The 17,077-nt window shown below is 39.7% G+C and overlaps 1 protein-coding gene across 7 annotated transcripts in view; it reads left to right on the top strand.

The window, feature by feature from the left end:
- The first annotated feature begins 533 nt into the window (after positions 1-533).
- Positions 534-17,077, top strand: part of ARHGAP5 (Rho GTPase activating protein 5) — a 128,378-nt gene continuing 111,834 nt past the window's right edge. For 2 of the 7 annotated variants that reach the window (XM_070587661.1, XM_070587685.1), the window contains exon 1: positions 13,777-14,300. The gene's annotated coding sequence lies outside the window, so the exon portion shown is untranslated. Of the gene's footprint in view, positions 680-1,307; positions 1,600-1,783; positions 1,957-6,405; positions 6,562-7,035; positions 7,210-13,776; positions 14,301-17,077 lie in introns of those variants that run through there. The other 5 variants (XM_008531826.2, XM_070587690.1, XM_070587674.1 and 2 more) reach the window with 4 other exon arrangements.

Raw genomic sequence — 17,077 nt, forward strand, 5'->3', positions numbered from 1 at the left:
GAGAAATGACACAGCTGTTTTCAGTAGCAAGCAAAAGAGTAACACACCTGGGAAGAGGCAGCATGCCTGGAAAGGAGAAAAGCTAGGAATGTGGAGAGTGTGCCTAGACTGCTACCCAGCTATGGACTATGTCACTGATGTGGGCACCTGGGATCCATCCCACAGCGACCCTCAAGGGAGGTGTACAGAGTGCACCTCAGAGTCATCTGCCTGAGGGATAGGAGGGGAAAGCATTTACCCATGAGCGACCATCCGCTGTTGGTCAAGGGTTGCCCTGTGGGATGTTAAGCCCTCCACGCTTCTAGATTGCACATTTGTGAGGGCCGGTCCAGTAGGCGAGCCATGCTCAGGTGTCAAAGAGGCCCCATTAAGGGAGGAGAGGATACAAAGTGGGGCACCAGCCGTGGCTGAGACAGACCTCACAGCTAGACAATGCAGGTGGGATTCGAATCCAGTACCTTCTAATTCCGAAGTATGATGTCACTGGCCTCACGCCACTGCTCATCTGGCCTGGGGGAAACACTGCAGGCCTGGGAGCTGGGACATTTGCCTCCAGTTCTGGGATCGCTGCTGCTGGCTGCTTGATTTCGGCAAACCATTGAATACCCGGACCTCAGTGTCCTTACCTCTAAAATAAGGATACTGGACTAATTCATTATTTCCCAAAGTGTGTTAAATGGTACAGTAATATTGCAGAATGTTAATTAACAGGTATAGTTGAGAAGAAAGGCTTTTGTGGCCAAATAAGATTGGTAAATGGAGCTAAGCAAAGTTATACAAATTTCCTCACTGAAGGATATCTCAGAATCTTTATAACGTATTTTACATAAGATCCTTTATTTGAGAAACATCTCACAGAACTAGGTTGTTTTTTATGCTAGTATTTATTGAGCACTTACTATTTGCCAGGAATCATGCCAAGGACTTCTCATGTATTCTTTCATTCATTCATCTTTTCAAAACAATATTTGTTGAGCTCCTGCTGTGTGTCCCACATTGTTCCTGGCAATGGGGATGCCTCCACGAACAAGACAAAGTCCCTGAATTTTACTTGGATGTGACGTAGACAGAAGACAGACAATAAATAGGTCAACAAACCAGAAAACCGGCATGCATCGTCTCGCCTTATTCTCACAACAGCTAGTGAGACAGGAACTATTTTCTCATGCCCATTTTATGAATAGTGAGACTGAGGATTAGAGAGTTTAACTTACTTAAAATGATAGAGGTGGAAATGCCAGAGCTAGGACTATATATGCATTAAAGTCTGTTGTAAAAATGTTGTTGACATCAGGTGCACAGAGTTGGGTTAATCAGTATCCTGGGTCCATTATATACCTTGTCATCAATCCACGTTCGGCTCACACCCATAACCGCTACGGTCTCAACTGCTCTGCTCTATCGTCTCTTCCACCATCCTGAAGGCCAGTGCTCTGCAAAAAATCGGTTTGAGAAAGAACGCACCAGAGAGTCTGGAGGAAGGATCTTCCGGCGCTAATGAGACAGCGGCAGCAAAAGCTCTTGCTCATACACACAACAGAGAATCGGGACTCAAACGGTCGAGAGGTGACGGTATCGCTAAGTGCTGCGTAACGTCTTGTGAGTTATGCCTCTCAACGATTCCGAACAGACTTACATTATTATTCTCTTCTTACCATAATAATTACATTTTTTCTCTATAAACAGTAAATGATGTTTGTGGAAGTTCTTGCAACTTGAATAATGTAAGAAGTAACTTGTCAGTGATAAGCTGATTTTAAAAGCCTGTACTTTTTCTTGACAGCTTCCTGTGAAGAAAACCAAAAATCCAGGGCCCCATTTTAATGATCCTTCGGTCTGTGACATCACTATCAGAAGTAATAAAGTAGGGAAAGAAGGATTATACTTTCTGTGTATGGCCTATTGAAATGGTCAGGATGGTGAAATGCTAGAAACAATGAGAAATATCCTTTGAAGGTATGAACTATTTGTATGTAGATAACATTTTCTTAAATGCTTTGCTATTTTTACCGTTAAAAGATCCCTCTTAAATCTCAGTCTAGATCTAATCTGACTATAAAACTTCCCAGCCAAAAGGAACTTGAGAGTTATAGTTTATATAAAGTCCCTACAGTAGATGGAAACATCACACACACACACACACACTGTTATGTTTTAAAAACTGAGTGACCAGATTTGAAAAATGGAAAAAGGAAACAGATTGCTCTTCCTGGAGATTTTCACAGCAAAAGGTTGCAAGCAATGAAAACAGCACAAGATAATCTTAGAAAGATGGAACCCCAATTATCTGAGGCCTTTGGGACCACATCCCCACTGGGATCTAAGAAACCATATCAGGAAATTATGGCAGAATGATTCCTTCTGCTCCTGCTGATTGCCATTCAGCTGAGTCATGTTCTTTAGATGCAGGTTAGGAAAAGGGATGGGAAGTGAAAAGGGAACAAGAGAGTCAATGTGTTGACCATTCACCATAGACTGTGTGTTTTTTTAATATATAATCTTCTTTAATAGGGCTGAGGCAGGAATCACGGAGCTTTGATTTCTGACTAAGACTCAAGTAAGGGTGACTTAGAACGTGTTGGAGGCTATGCTGGGAGAATGTGGAAAGCCCCAAAACTCTTATGACTTGCCACTAACCCCTGGGGCCAGCCTCAAAAACTAGTTCTCTGCTTCTCCTCAAGACAACACAGTCATCTGTGAGCAACCTTTTTTGAATAACCAAGGTTTCATCCAACATGAAGTAATTATACAATATTCAAGTAGATGATCAAGGGAAATGCATCCCTGGTTCTAAACAGCTCATGATGGAAAACTAATTGCAGATGATCGCAAAAAAAAAAAAGGGCAGGTTGTGCGGTGAGTGAGATAGAAAAACACATTATAAAGCAAAGGCCATCTCATTTGGTCTTTGAAATTATTGATTCCTGGGCTCTGGTTAAGAGGAAGTAAATGTTAAAGTTGCAATTATCATCTTGCACAAGGAGGAGGCCATTTTCTACCTCTAGAGGAATTCTTTGGATGCTCATGCAAAGTCAGAAAGAAGAGGACAAACCCTTGCAAAGGAAACATTTTGCCTATCCTATTAGAATAAAATCAGAATTAGAACTGCTTTCTAGAAATTCCTGGGATAGTAAAGGTCTGGTGTTCTCTGTTTTAGAGGGGATTTAGTCCAACTAGCCTCCTACACTTTGATGCTTCCTACCTCATTGTCACCAAGCTTAGACCTCCCAAGGGTCAAAAGCCTACCTCTAGTCTGAGACAGCCCACTTTTGTACCAGAATGACACAAACAGAACACCTCCCACTCTAAAAGTCCAGAGGTGGTCATTAAAAGGAACTACCTGTGATAAGTACAGGTGGCTAATTTTTCCCTTCATTAATTCATCAAACATATATTGAATAATTTCCACATCTCTGCTAGGCCTTGGGAACACCAAAGTGAATTATACCTTGTCACAGTACAGTCACATCCAACCGTAGTATGGTAGTTAATGAGGGAGATACACGATCTGTGAGCACAGAGAAGAGAAGCTTAAGAAGACCTTAAGAAGTCAGTGAAAACTTCCTCAGGTTGCCAAGCAACAATGACTATGAAAAGGGGATTCAGAATTGAGTAAAAATTTCGGTTTACGCATGTTGTTCTCTTGGTGTCCAAGTATGCAGAAACCCCTTTTAGAAGCCTACCATACACTTTTCCCTGAATGCTGTCACCCTATGCTATGATGGGTTGAATGACTCTGGCCCTGAGGACCTGTTGGTGGCCTGTTATGGAATGAATGCTTGTATACCCTGAAATTCATATGTTGAAGCCACACGCCATGTTGTGACGATATTAGGAGGTGGGGCCGTTCGAAGGTTATTAGGATCAGATGAGGTCACAAGAATGGAGCCCTCATGAATAGGATTAGTGCCCTTTTAAGAGTCATGAGAGAGATTACTTCTTCTCTGACATGTGTGACAAGAAGTCAGCTGTCTGCAACGCGGAAGATAGCTCTCACCAGACCCTGACCATGTTGGCACCCTGATCTGGGACTTCTAGCTTCCAGAACTATGAGAAATAAATTCCTGTTGTTTATAAGCCACCCAGTCTATGTATCTTGTTATAGCAGCCTGAGCTGACTAAGACACAGCCCCTTGCTCACCCTCACTTAGTCTTATGGGTCACATTGGTTTTGGGCTGTCTAAATCCTTTTCCTGGCTTGGTGCAAAGGCAGTGCTGGGCATAGGGCCAACTGAAGAGCTTGGCCTTCATCACTGTCTTTTAACCAAAGCACAATGTCAGCTTTGACTCTTTTATTATGCTGATAGGCTGCACGAATCAAGTTTAACATTTTTGTCCTTCTATTCATTTTCTATAGCTATCATTCTTTTGATATCCCATTACTTACTTCTTCAGAAGAAGGAGTTTTTTTTTTTTTTAAAGATTTTATTTTTTTTTCCTTTTTCTCCCCAAAGCCCCCCGGTACATAATTGTATATTCTTGGTTGTGAGTCCTTCTAGTTGTGGCACGTGGGACGCTGCCTCAGCGTGGCCTGATGAGCAGTGACATGTCCGCACCCAGGATTCGAACCAACGAAACACTGGGCCGCCTGCAGCGGAGCGTGCGAAGTTAACCACTTGGCCACGGGGCCAGCCCCAAGAAGAAGAAGGAGTTTTTATCCAAGGTGGCAGGGGTGGTTGAGGAGAAGAAGCTGATTGCAAAAGATTTATCTAAGCAGAGATTCACGTAAAATCAGTTAATATCAGTTCAACAAAAAATTAAATGTCTATTATGTGCCAAGTATAGGCAACTTAAATTTGGGGTATATATCTTGACATATATGCAGATAAATGAGTGGATGGTTGGACGGAAATGGATGGAAGAACAGTCAGATGCCTCTGCCTTCTAGAATCTCATCAAAAGGAAAACAGTTCACACCCCTAGTGGGATATATGCCATAGCCAGAGTTGTCACATTGTCTAAACCAAGACTGCCAAGTATTGGCATGCTTATGTGGATAAGCTGATGGAATATTTGAAATTGAGATTGCCAGAGAGCTAACACTTAAGTTCACTCTCCCTATAACACGAGACAAAACAAAATCTTAAAAGAACAAAATAATTCTGACCAGGAAAAGAGGAATGTCTACACAAAGGAGTTGATATGTGAGTTGGCTGTGAAAGGTGAGCAGGATTATTCCATCAAGCAGCCAAGAAGGGCAGAGCATTGAGACAGAGAGAACACGTGAGCAAGGGCACCGAGCTGGGAAATCCTGTTATCCAGCAGTGCTGGAGAGTTGGGTTCTGCCCTGAGGAGCAAGGAGGTGAAGCTCAACAAAGGGATTAGGGCTGAGGGTGAAGGAGTCTTGCTCTGGAGAAAATGAGGAGTCATAGATGAAGTGATGCTTTAAACCTGAAATGGGAAGGAGGACGAGGGAGTCTGACAACATATCTTGAGCTCCAGAAGGCCAGAAACCGTGTCTTCAAGTTCAACTCAATTCCACAAGTAAATACCAGAACTTGAAGAAAGTGGCCTAGTGTCTAGTCCGACAGCCTTCATCTCCAAATGAGAAAACTTAATGACTTAAGTGACTCACAAAAGTACTCAAATGACTCATGTGCTATTTAGTGATGAAACCAAATTCCTCCTTTTCCATTTACCATCTCCGGCTTTAGGCAAATTACTTAACCTCTCCAAGTCTTAGTTTCCTCATCCGGAAGATAGATATTATTGTGATGGTTCAGTGATAATATACATAAAGTGCTTAGTAACATCCCTGATATGTAGGAGGAACTCAATTAATGTTAACAAAATTTTTATTAACAACGAAAACAACAACTAGAATACAATCGAAGTTCCCTGATTCTGTCCAACGCTCTTCTCTGTAAGCCAGTAGTGCCCAATCCTGGCTGGTCATCTGAATTGCCTAGGGTGTTTTAGACTGTTATAAATTTCCTGGCCTACCCCAAACCTACCGAAAATGAATCTTGAGATGGTTGGGGAATCTGAACTTTTGAAAAGCTCCCTAGATATTCCTGACAATAAGAACTGGGATTAGAAACAACTGTCTATATTTATTGCCATTCAAACTTTATTTTCTTTGTCTTTGGATAAGAAGGTGGAATCATTGCCCATGGTTCAGTCCCTTCAATGTAGGTGTAGGAGCCTGGGTTAGGGAGAGGGGTATTGCACATAATGCTGGGGTCCCAGGAGGTTAGAAACACGCATCCGTGCTCAAAAGAAAGGAGGGATTAGACCGCAAGATTGGAAATGGGATATTCATCACTGTTGGAAATGATTAATTATGCCCAGTTTTGCATATACATTTGCATGCTTCTTAATATAACATATGCAAATACATCTTTAATAGCATGACTTGTTTGCCAATGTTGAATACTAACTGTAAATAATTTCTATTTTTTGTAGTGTTTAGGAAACTTCAATATGGCACTTGCTGGCAGACAGTTGCTGTCTCCTGGATTTAGAAACATATTAAGTAATCGCTACGGAAACATTTTTCACTTACTACTAACAAAAAAGTCTAGACAACGATTTGTGGTTTTCTATGGAAACAGAGAATAGGTAAAGCAGGAATAATTTAAATTTATGGAAAACATTTAAAATATGGCCTATCATTTCCTTTTTTCCCCTAAGTTTTTGCTAATACAGAACAAAATAGGCCATTAAAAGTTTCACCCCTTTTTTTAGGATCCTAGCTACTTTTTCTGATGGTGTCACCAACAGCCATCAAAAGGTGGGCAACAGAGTAAAGAAGAGAGAAAATAACTAGGGGACCTGGTAGTCAGCACCAGGAAATACTGATCACTGAGTAACCACCTGTTGGCCTCTCCTCTCCTTGCCCTCCTCTTCTCCCCGACTCTACCATTGAGTCCATTGTTCTTAGTCTGTGTAAGAACCACAGAAACTCTTGTTTGACCTGCAGATTCCTGGGTCCCCACTTTCAGAGTTTCTGATACAGTCTGTCAAGGGGTGAGCCTGGGAATCTGCACTAATAACAATACCCTCCCTCCCCGATCAACCCTGTGATTTTGATAGAGATGGTCTTCAGGATATACTTTGAAAAACACTGTCCTGGAAACTCAGCGTGGCTCCTGGGCCAGCAGCATCAATATCACCTCGGAGTTTATTAAAGATGCAGAATCTCAGGACCCACTCCAGGCCGACTCAATCAGAATCTGCATTTTCACAAGATCCCCAGGTACATCACAGGTATGTTCAAGTTTAAAAAGCACTGGTCTAGAGGAGGCATCTTCTTCACTCTTTGCGTGTATAAACCTATTCATTTTCCACAGCCTTCCCTTCCTAAATTACCTAAGATTGCTGGGTTCTCAAGGTGGGTCCCCAGACCTACTGAGTCCGAAACTCTAGAGGGAGGGCCCAGCAGTGAGTGTTCTAGCAAACCCTCCAGTCCAGGTGATGCTGATGCATGCTAAAGTTTGAGAAGCACTGGCGTAGTTAATGTTATTGGCCTGCATTTTAAAATAAAGTTCATCGGAATACTCAGTGTCTTCTGTTGAGTCTAACAAATAGGCCAATGTCAATGGATATATAGCAAATCACAGACTCTTGCTTCATGTTGTTAATCCCCTAGAGCAGTCAATACTACAATATCTCCTACCCCCTGCTTCACTGGTGAAGAGGGTGCTTTGACTGACGCCAGTGTTGGAGGTGATCATCTCTTGCAGTAATTAATGAAATGCCAAGATCGGAGAGCAAGCTGGGCAGCTGTGCTGCATAATGGTATCAGGGGATGAGTGGCCCAGACAATTGAGTTTCAAATGAAAAATAACTTCCTGATTCAAATACCTGGGACGTTACAAATTAGTATTCTCCACTTTCTGGTGACTGCGCTGACTGGAACAGCCTGAGTGAAAATACCAAAGTTAGATGATGCTCAAAAGAGAGGCCCTGAATGTGAACTGGGGGGTGCAACATGGTAGAAAGGTCAGGGAAAATGACTGGACTACCGAGCAAGTCAATTGAAGCTGAATACATCCACCTTTGTTTCACTCTTTTTTGGACTTTCCAATAGATTGTTGTACTCGACGCCTAACCTAATATCAATCAGCTGTAAATTAGTGGTTCCTGTTTCTCTCTCAGCCCCTCTCTCTATGGCATCTGTCTTGGGCTCTCTCTGTCTCTCTCTCTCTCCCTGTATCTCTTCATTACACTCCAGGTCCTGTCTCTCACTCTCCCTACCTTCCCATCTCAATCTGTTTAATGAAAAGATTCAGCACACCTCCCAGGGGTGGAGGGATGGGAGTGGAGGGGGGGCAGTGAGTGGGGAGGAGATTTCAGTATGGCCAAAAGCAAGGAGGCTGCCAATAAGGTTTTTGTTGATACTGCTGATTACTTTTTCTGACATTGGAGTGTTGCATGTTATCCTATCTCTGCTCCATTTTTTAAAAAATTTGCCATAGATTATTATCATGCTATTTCTCGATGGGACTGGAGTACTAGTTTATCAAAATGTCAGCATAAAGACCAAAAGTCAAGCAAATTTGCTGCAATAAGGAGAGGCTGTAAATTTGCTGTCACTTAAGAAATCCTCTTGAATTCAAAGTGCAAGGCTAGCTGAAAGCATTTTTTGATAATTGTGACTGAATGAGTGTGAGGTTAACCCAGTGTGCATGCACTTTGATCTTGTGCCTTGTTGAATTTCTCAGTTTTAATAATTGCGGCTATTATTTGTGCTAAATTGCAGGAGCTGTGCTATCAGGGAACGCTTAAAATATAAGGTCAGGTTCATTTTGCTAATTTCATTTGTTGAAACTCACATCTATCCCCTTTTTATTCTTTTTAACGTTAATGATGATGTACCCTGGAATAACTTTCTTCTTCAAGTCTTAATTACAGTTTGGTTGAAATACTGAATCATTTTAACGTTGAAAATATTTGGCAAATAAGCCTGATAAAAGTCTTATGAAATAAACCTTATGAAAGTTCTCACTGTGTCTTGGATATAAGCACAAAGAGATGAAGCGTGTGGAGACAGACTTTTATCTTCTTGGAATTTTAAGTCTTTCTGCAATACTCAAAACAGCGGAGTCACGGAAGACAAAAAAAAGAAAAGATTTCCTCAAATCTAATTATCAAAAAGCAATTCATCTTGCCTGAGTATTTCAGTCAACACATCCCTGAAGCCACTTTCTCAATTCACCCTCCTGTCTGATGTATGGATTTTTGTGTGTTATCATTTGGAGAAACCTCTTAGCATATGGCAGAAAAAATGCTGTTTTGCTAATTTTATGTTTTATTTCTTAATGACCTACTTCTCTGCAGCAGCTTTAGTGGAATGGTCTAAGCTCCTCTGACTTTTTTGAGAGTCCTTTACTCTGTGGCAGTGACTTAGCTGGGAGAGAGCCAAGATGTTTACATGATTGGGGTGGGGGTTGCATCCGCCTCAGCTTTTGCCACCTTTGCAGAAAGCTTACAAATTGTAGGCACTCAGAATAAGTGGCATCATTACTGGGTGCAAAATGCCCTAAGGGTTTGGGAGTGATTTAGAACTCTAGGATTCAGTGAAGGCAGAGGAAGATAGGGGCTCAGGTCTGAAGCAACTGGATCCAGTAGTAGCACTGAAATGTGACCTTGGGTAAATCACTTGACCTTAATTCTTTACCTTTAAAATAAGGTGAATATGTGCATTTTCCTTTTATTGAAATGCTGCAAGTTATCCGGGCAGTATTTGCCAAGCACAAGGAAATCTTTTCACTTTAAGACAATTATTTTCCATAATGTTTTGCAAAAGATTACTTAACACAAGCAATTTCAGTCTAAGATTCTATGAAAATTGCATGTGTCATAGAGGACATCAGCTCCTAAATGAAGGGGTAACTGGCAGAATAATTATTTCATTTCCCTAAAAATGAAAAGATGGGATGGGCTCTTTGGAAATTTGGTCTTTCGAAACTAAAGTTGAAATTGTGTGAACAATCAGTATTTTGTAGCCTGGGTCGAATAATCGTGGCTGTATTAGGATTCCCATCGAATGTGAATACCGTTGGTGAATCAGTAAAGCAAAACAACTGAGTTCCACTGAGTTCCTCCTATATAATAACCATGTTATGCACTGCTGGGTTTCCAGAGCCTGACCTATAGTCCTTGCCCTCCAAAGATTTACATTTTTGACCAGCACCCTTCAATAGAACTTTCTATCGTGTTAGAAATGCTCTATATTAGTGCTATCCGATATAGTTGACATCAGCTACTTATGGCTACTGAGCAATTGAGATGTGGCTAGTGTAACTGAGGAACTAAAATTTTTAATTTTATTTAATTTTAATTAATTTAAGTTTAAATAACCACATAAGGCTAATGGCTACCTTATTAGATAGCCATTTTACTTATTTATTCATTTATTTATTTATTTTTAAAGATTGGCCCTGTGCTAGCGTCTGCTGCCAATCTTCCTCTTTTTTTTTCTTCTTCCCAAATCCCTCAGTACATAGGTATATACTCTAGTTCTAGGTCCTTCTAGTTCTGCTATGCGGGATGCCACCTCAGCATGGCTTGATGAGTGGTGCTGGGTCAGCGCCAAAGATCCATACTGGTGAAGCCCTGGGCTGCTGACTCTGAGTGCGAGAACTTAACCACTTGGCCACAGGGCTGGACCCCTAGATGGCCATTTTAATCGAAGACAAAATTAATGCCCATAAAACCATTAGTGACCACTCATGGAGGTATATAAAGAAATTGTTGTCTTGGATGGAGGGGAACTCAAGCTGAGCCTTGTAGGCTAGGATAAGATGGAAGGTAGAAAAGAGAAGAGCGGATGTTCTGGGCAGAAGGAATAATAAACCAATGACCTAGGGACAAGAAGAGCCTGGTGCTGGTGCTGTTACTGAACAGTTAGGAGCTCACCTTGATGGCAACTAGTTAGGAGCTGAAGCTTCCTGCTAGAGATGAAGAGGAAAGAAGACTGGTGGGAGGAGGGGGGAGGGCACGGAGGGAACACCTATCATGTACCAGGCACTTCACATGTATAACATAATTTAATCCTCACAACCAACTGACGAATGGTTACTGCTTTTATCCTTATTTTATGCTCAGGAGGAAGACTCAGGGAAGTTAAGTAATTTCCCCAAGGTCATAAACTGGAAAGTAGTGAGCCAAGTTTTAGAACCCAGGCAGCTTTCCTCCAGATGCCATGCTCCTTGACCACCTCACTCCACTCAGTGGTTGAGAATTGGAACTCTGGAATCATAGCACTTCTGTCTCTATTAGCTTGGACTATGGGCATCTATAAATTGAAGATTACGTGAGATATTGCATGTAGAGCACCTAAGAGTTCCTGGCACATAATAAGCCTCCATGAATCTTTGCCTAATCTTATTACATCAAAGAATAGACTGAAGAGGCGGCAAAGAAATTAGGGCTTACTTGAATAGGCATTAGGCAACCATTGCAGTTTCTTGAGCTGAGGATGAACATGTTGAAACTGTTATAAAGGACAAAGGACAGAAGAGAAGAGGAAGAAAGACTGAAATCAAGGAGGCCTCCAAGAGGCAGCTACAGTCTTAACTAGGTCTGGAGGCTTACATTCAACAGATGAAAAGAATTCAGTTTTATTTTTCCCCTAGAAACAAAAGTAATACATATTGATTGGGAATAATTTTAAAATTTCAGAGGCCAAGGAAGAAAATTAAAATCACCTGTAATACCACATCTAAGAGATAATCACTATCAGCATTTTGGTATATATTCTTCCAGGTCCTCATGTTTGTGTGTGTTAATTCACTTTTTAAGTATGCCATATTTACCTACGGTAAAATTCACTTTTGGTGTCCTGTTCTATGAGTTTTAACAAACACACGCTGTCACGTTACCACCAACTCAATCAAGATACAGAACAGTCCTATCATGCTCAAAAAAGTCCCTTGTTGTTCTTATAGTCGATCTCTCCTCTTATTCCCATCTCCAGCCCCTGGTGACCACTGATCTGATTTCTGTTCCTATAATTTTGCCTTTTCTGGAATGTCATCTACATGGAACTATACAAGATGTAGCCTTTTGAGTCCAGCTTCTTTCACTTCGTATAGGCATTTGAGATTCATCCATGTTGTTGTGTATATGAGTAGTTCATTGCTTTTTATTGCTGAGTAATAATTCATTGCATAGATGTACCACAGTTTGTTTCCATTCACTAGAAGGACATTTGAGTTGTCTCCAGTTTTTAGCAATTTGAATAAAGCCACTTGGAAATAAGTTTCATTACTCTTGGGTAAATACCTAGGAATGGGATGACTGGATAATATGTCAAATAAATGTTTAACTTTATAAGAAAATGCCAAACTGTTTTCCAGAGTGGCCATATCACATTTTCATTTCCACTAGCAAGTGTAAAGGCTCTGGTGGCCCCACATCCTGACCAGCACTTAGTATAATCAGTTTTTTTTTAAAGCCACTCTAATAGGTATGTAGTAGTATATAATGGTGGTTTTAATTTGCATTTCCCTAATAACTGAATGTTATTCAGTATCTTTAGATGTGTTTTTTATCTTCAAATAGAGAAAATTTTATTTCTTCTTTTCCACCTGCATGCCTTTTGTTTCTTTTTCTTGCCTTATTGCTTTGGCTAAGACCTTCAGTGTGATGTTGGATAAGAGCAGTGAGAGCAGACATCCTTACCTTGCTCCTGTTCTTAGGGAGAAAGCATTCAGTCTTTCACGATTGAGTATGATGTTGGCTGTAGGTCTTTTGTAGATGCCCTTTATTAGGTTAAGGAATTTCCCTTCATCTCCTAAATTGCTAAGAGTATCACAAATCGATGTAGAATTTTTTCAAATGCTTTTGTGTGAAGATTAAGATTATCATATGATGTTTCTTCTTTAGTCTACTGATACGGTAAATTACATGGATTGAGTTTCTAATGTTGAAACAGGCTTTCATTCTCAGGATAAATTCCACTTGCTCATGATAAATTATCCTTTCTAAATGTTGTTATATTTGATTTGCTTGTGTGTGTGTGTATGTATCTTTTTTTTAAAAACAAAAACAGGATGGTACCATATATACTGGTTTGCAATCTCTTTTTGAAAACTTATATTTTCTTTAATCTAAAAGAAATACATGTTTGTAAAGTAAAAAGTTCTTTCTGATTACTTCAGTAGATTTAATTTTTTTTTGCTATGTTTTCTCTTGGTAGAAAAGTAGATAGCTATTATGCATATTTTGTTTCAGGTTCATTAAATTAAAAAACTGGGATGAGAAATTTCCAGCCCACACAAGCCAACTCTTCTAATTAGCTGATAAACTTTGAAAAGAACTGTTTGCATTTTTGACAAAATGTGAAGAGAAAACTGCTCTAAGTTTTGAAAGCCATTATAACTTCTGAGAACAAAGGGATGAATATAGACTCCTGAAATCCGGGTACTCATCAGGAATCCGGGGAGTCCAAAATCCATATCTTATGATCGTAACTTTAAATAACCTTAATATACAACAGAGACCTCTGATGTTTGTAAAGAAAGTTTTCTTCCTTCCATTAAAAAATACTTGTGTAGATAGATACAGATGTAAATATACATAGGTATGAAGAGACAAAGTCAACAACCTTTCAATAAATTTTATTCTGAAGCATTTTTTATTTTGAGATGTTTCTTCCCTAGACAAGTAAGTTTTTCATTTTTTGAAAAAACAGAAATCTGAGTGTTTTCTACTCCAGAAACATGCATTCAAGATTGATACACACTGAGTACCCACTTTAGGCTTATTTTTAGAATTCCAAGAATCTGCTTTTTTCCCAAGTTTTATTTTAGAAAATGCAATCTAGTTACTCTTCACATCCTCATCAAGAAAATGGCGTTGCTTTATTTTATATGTAAGACAGAGCTCAAGATAAATGGTAAATCTTGCCAAAGGCCTCAAGGATTCCAGGCATGAACTTTGGGAGGAGTTAAGTTTTTCTGGGTGTCCCTCATTCCCGGTCTGGGGTTAAAATGAGCCTGGATCTCTTGAAATGTTTGCATGAGAAGATGAACTTCAATGTTTGCATCATTTCCCCTGTTTTACACTCTCCTCGCATAGACCACAGCTGAGAGTTTTAGAGAAAAGGCGCTTTCGGCAAGTGCGAAGTGGTATTGTCATGTTGCTACTGGAGCTGTCTGTGAGAGCCAAGAGAAAAGGACAGAATAAAAAGGAAGTAAAATAAGTCATAGTGAAACCTTCTCCCTCAGAGGAAGGAAAGCAAACAGTGAAATATTGCTTTCTCCTGGCTGCTTATTAAAGGGGAAATTTGCCTACTGTGCTGGAAGATTCTTTTATTCATCGTTCTGTTGATACGAAGCATGCAACTTGAGGTTTGTTTTTGTATGCATAACCTATTCTGTTTCTTACAGTGAGCTCTACTGACAGTGAGTATTGAACAGAGTCGGCATTTGTCTGATTAGAAAAGATGTTGATTTTTTTAAATCATTTAATAATTTAGACTAGACCAATTCCTTGAAACCGTTCAATTTAAACGTTTGTGGCAAAGTCCACTCCAATTTCTGAAATATATGAAGTCATTATTTATATGAGAGCAGAAGTCTTATTTTATTTTTAATATGGACCAGTTTGTCTGAAATAGGATGCTATTTGCATACTTTGTGGAACTTACATAATTTTTTCACTTTCAGAAATGTTTAGGTAGAGGATACGGTAAATTATTAACTATTATAAAAACCTCAAGTTTATAGGTATAGAATAGTAGTACCGTATTACACAATTAAATACCCCACATTTTATTTTCATAAGTCCAAGGTCATTGGTCTAAATTACAATTATGTAATTTCTGTTATGATTGTTGGTGATTGGTATAATTTGGCTTATTATTTCCTAAACAATGGAAGTTGGCTGGGACTCAAACTGCAACAAATGCTTTTTATACAAGAAGAGCAAGGAAACTGAATGCTTTTTTCTTTTGTCATTCATTACGTTGGGTTGCAATTAATCATAAATATTGCACTGAGGGCATAGAAAGCTTTATTTATTTTCTAGGATCATCTTTCTTGAGTGGGATAGAAGGCAACCCCCCAGAGAAAAATAAATGATCATGTTTAGAGTAACATCACATTGACTGACTAATTGGGAAGATAGTGGGAAAATCCCACAGGAAATGGTCTGGAGCCTGTGACTTTTATAGTCAATACTCTTCTTAGACAGAGCAAACATTCCTTTTAATGGCATAAAAATCCATTTAAATGGAAAGTACCATCTGCCCAACCTTCTTATCTGATCACAGGGTCAAGAATAACCATTGCCAGATAAGGAAATAATAAAATGTTTCATGAAATGGAGGATGAACTTGTGTCTAAACAGTAAGAGTGCAATTACAAATTAGGATGCTGCCTTTTGGAAAGGCACTTGTACTTCTAGGCAATTTAATATATTAAGTAATTTAGTAAAATCTTCTTAGCCTTTCCAATCTTTTCCAGTAATTTCTTTGTCTATTGTGGCTACAAGCTTTAAATAAATTGATGATAAGAGAACTTGGCCATTGTCACTTTCCAAAGGCATGGAGATCTGTGTGGGTACAGATAACACAAAAGCCCCACAACTCAGAATAGAAAAGTTAGGGAAGAAAATAGTGTCTACTATTTAGCTGTGCACTCTAAGATGTTAGGAATTGCACAGGGCTCTTGGGATTTCCTAGCATCTGTATTGGGGCCGAGGAACCCGGTGCTCCCTAGAGATGACAGTTGGACTGTAAGGGTCCACAGCTGAGGAGGTGTTGCTAGGACGTCCCAGGCTCAGAGTTGGAAACAAGTTTCCTCCATGAGCCTCAAGCCAATGAGATTTTCCCAGTAAAAGTGATAAGAGTGAGAATTCCGTCTGTCTTATGGCTGCTTGCCACAAATTCTAGGTAAAGGGCTGCCCCATCTTCCCCAACCTCTTGCGAGAAGTTTTTTTAACTTGGAATGTGTTCACAGAGGTCATAATTCCATGTCCCTAAATGTTGTATCCTCAATGCCAGAAAAATTCCTATTGAAGAGAATAATATATTGGTTAGGGCAAGTCTTCCACACCAATATCACATTCCAAAATTAATAGTATGGCTTTTGAAGTACTGAATGAAATAAACTGCCTTTGGTGTGGCACAATGTAGCATACATAAAAACATAGGTTTCTTATTTAAATCTCATTTGAACATTTTATGCTGCTCACCTTAGAGATCGTCTCATTTCCTTGGCAACTAATGGCAGGTAGGCAGAGACAAGCTGATCACTGTTGCAGAGCTAGACTTTGTGGAAACAAAAGAGGCCGTCTGTTTAGACCTGTCAGATCTGGAACCCAGCTTCCTGGGTTCTATTCTTACTCTGACATTACCAGCTATGAATGCTTAAGCAAGTTGCCTAACTTCTGTGGGTCTCAGTTTCCTCACTTCTAAAATGAAACATATAATTATACCGACCTCAAAGGACTACTGTGAGGATTAACCAGGATCATTCCTGTCAAATACTTGATAAATTTTAGCTGCCATTATTATTAATTCATTTCATCTACTTTGATATTCCTTCTTCTGGCCTTTCAGACACCAGGATTATTCAGAACTATTATTAAGATTATTTAGCCTACCAAAATTATGAATGCCTAAACAATTCTCCAAAAAGCTATGTACTTTTTAGATACAATATAGACACATTTCCAACAAAGGTTGTCTCTCTGTGTTTCCCTCAGCATTACTAGATATCCTTAGACCATCATTATACCCAAACTTATTTAAGTGGGCCTAGAGCCTCTAAGAAATTAGGTAAATAAACACAAAGTTTGGAGGCCAAGTAGCATTCCAATGATTCTGAAAGTCACAATTACTCATGATTATAGAAGTCTTGGCCCACTGGGGACATACTCTTCTCATTTGTCCTAGTTGAGAGAACTCTCTAGTTCCCGCACCTTTCAGGCTCACAGAACTGTTTTTTCGTTTCAGAAGATACAGTAAAATGTGAAGGGAGAGGGTGCTCGAGCACTTACGTAGCCTGGTGCCCACCTGGTCTTTGATAACTCATCAGTGGTTTCGTTCTAGAGTTCATATTTTGTGTTACGTGTGGATTAGAGGTTATTGGCTGGAATTTTTTTTAAGCCAGAAAAAAAAAGT

This window comes from Equus przewalskii, chromosome 1, assembly GCF_037783145.1.
Source record: "Equus przewalskii isolate Varuska chromosome 1, EquPr2, whole genome shotgun sequence".
Lineage (NCBI taxonomy): Eukaryota > Metazoa > Chordata > Mammalia > Perissodactyla > Equidae > Equus > Equus przewalskii.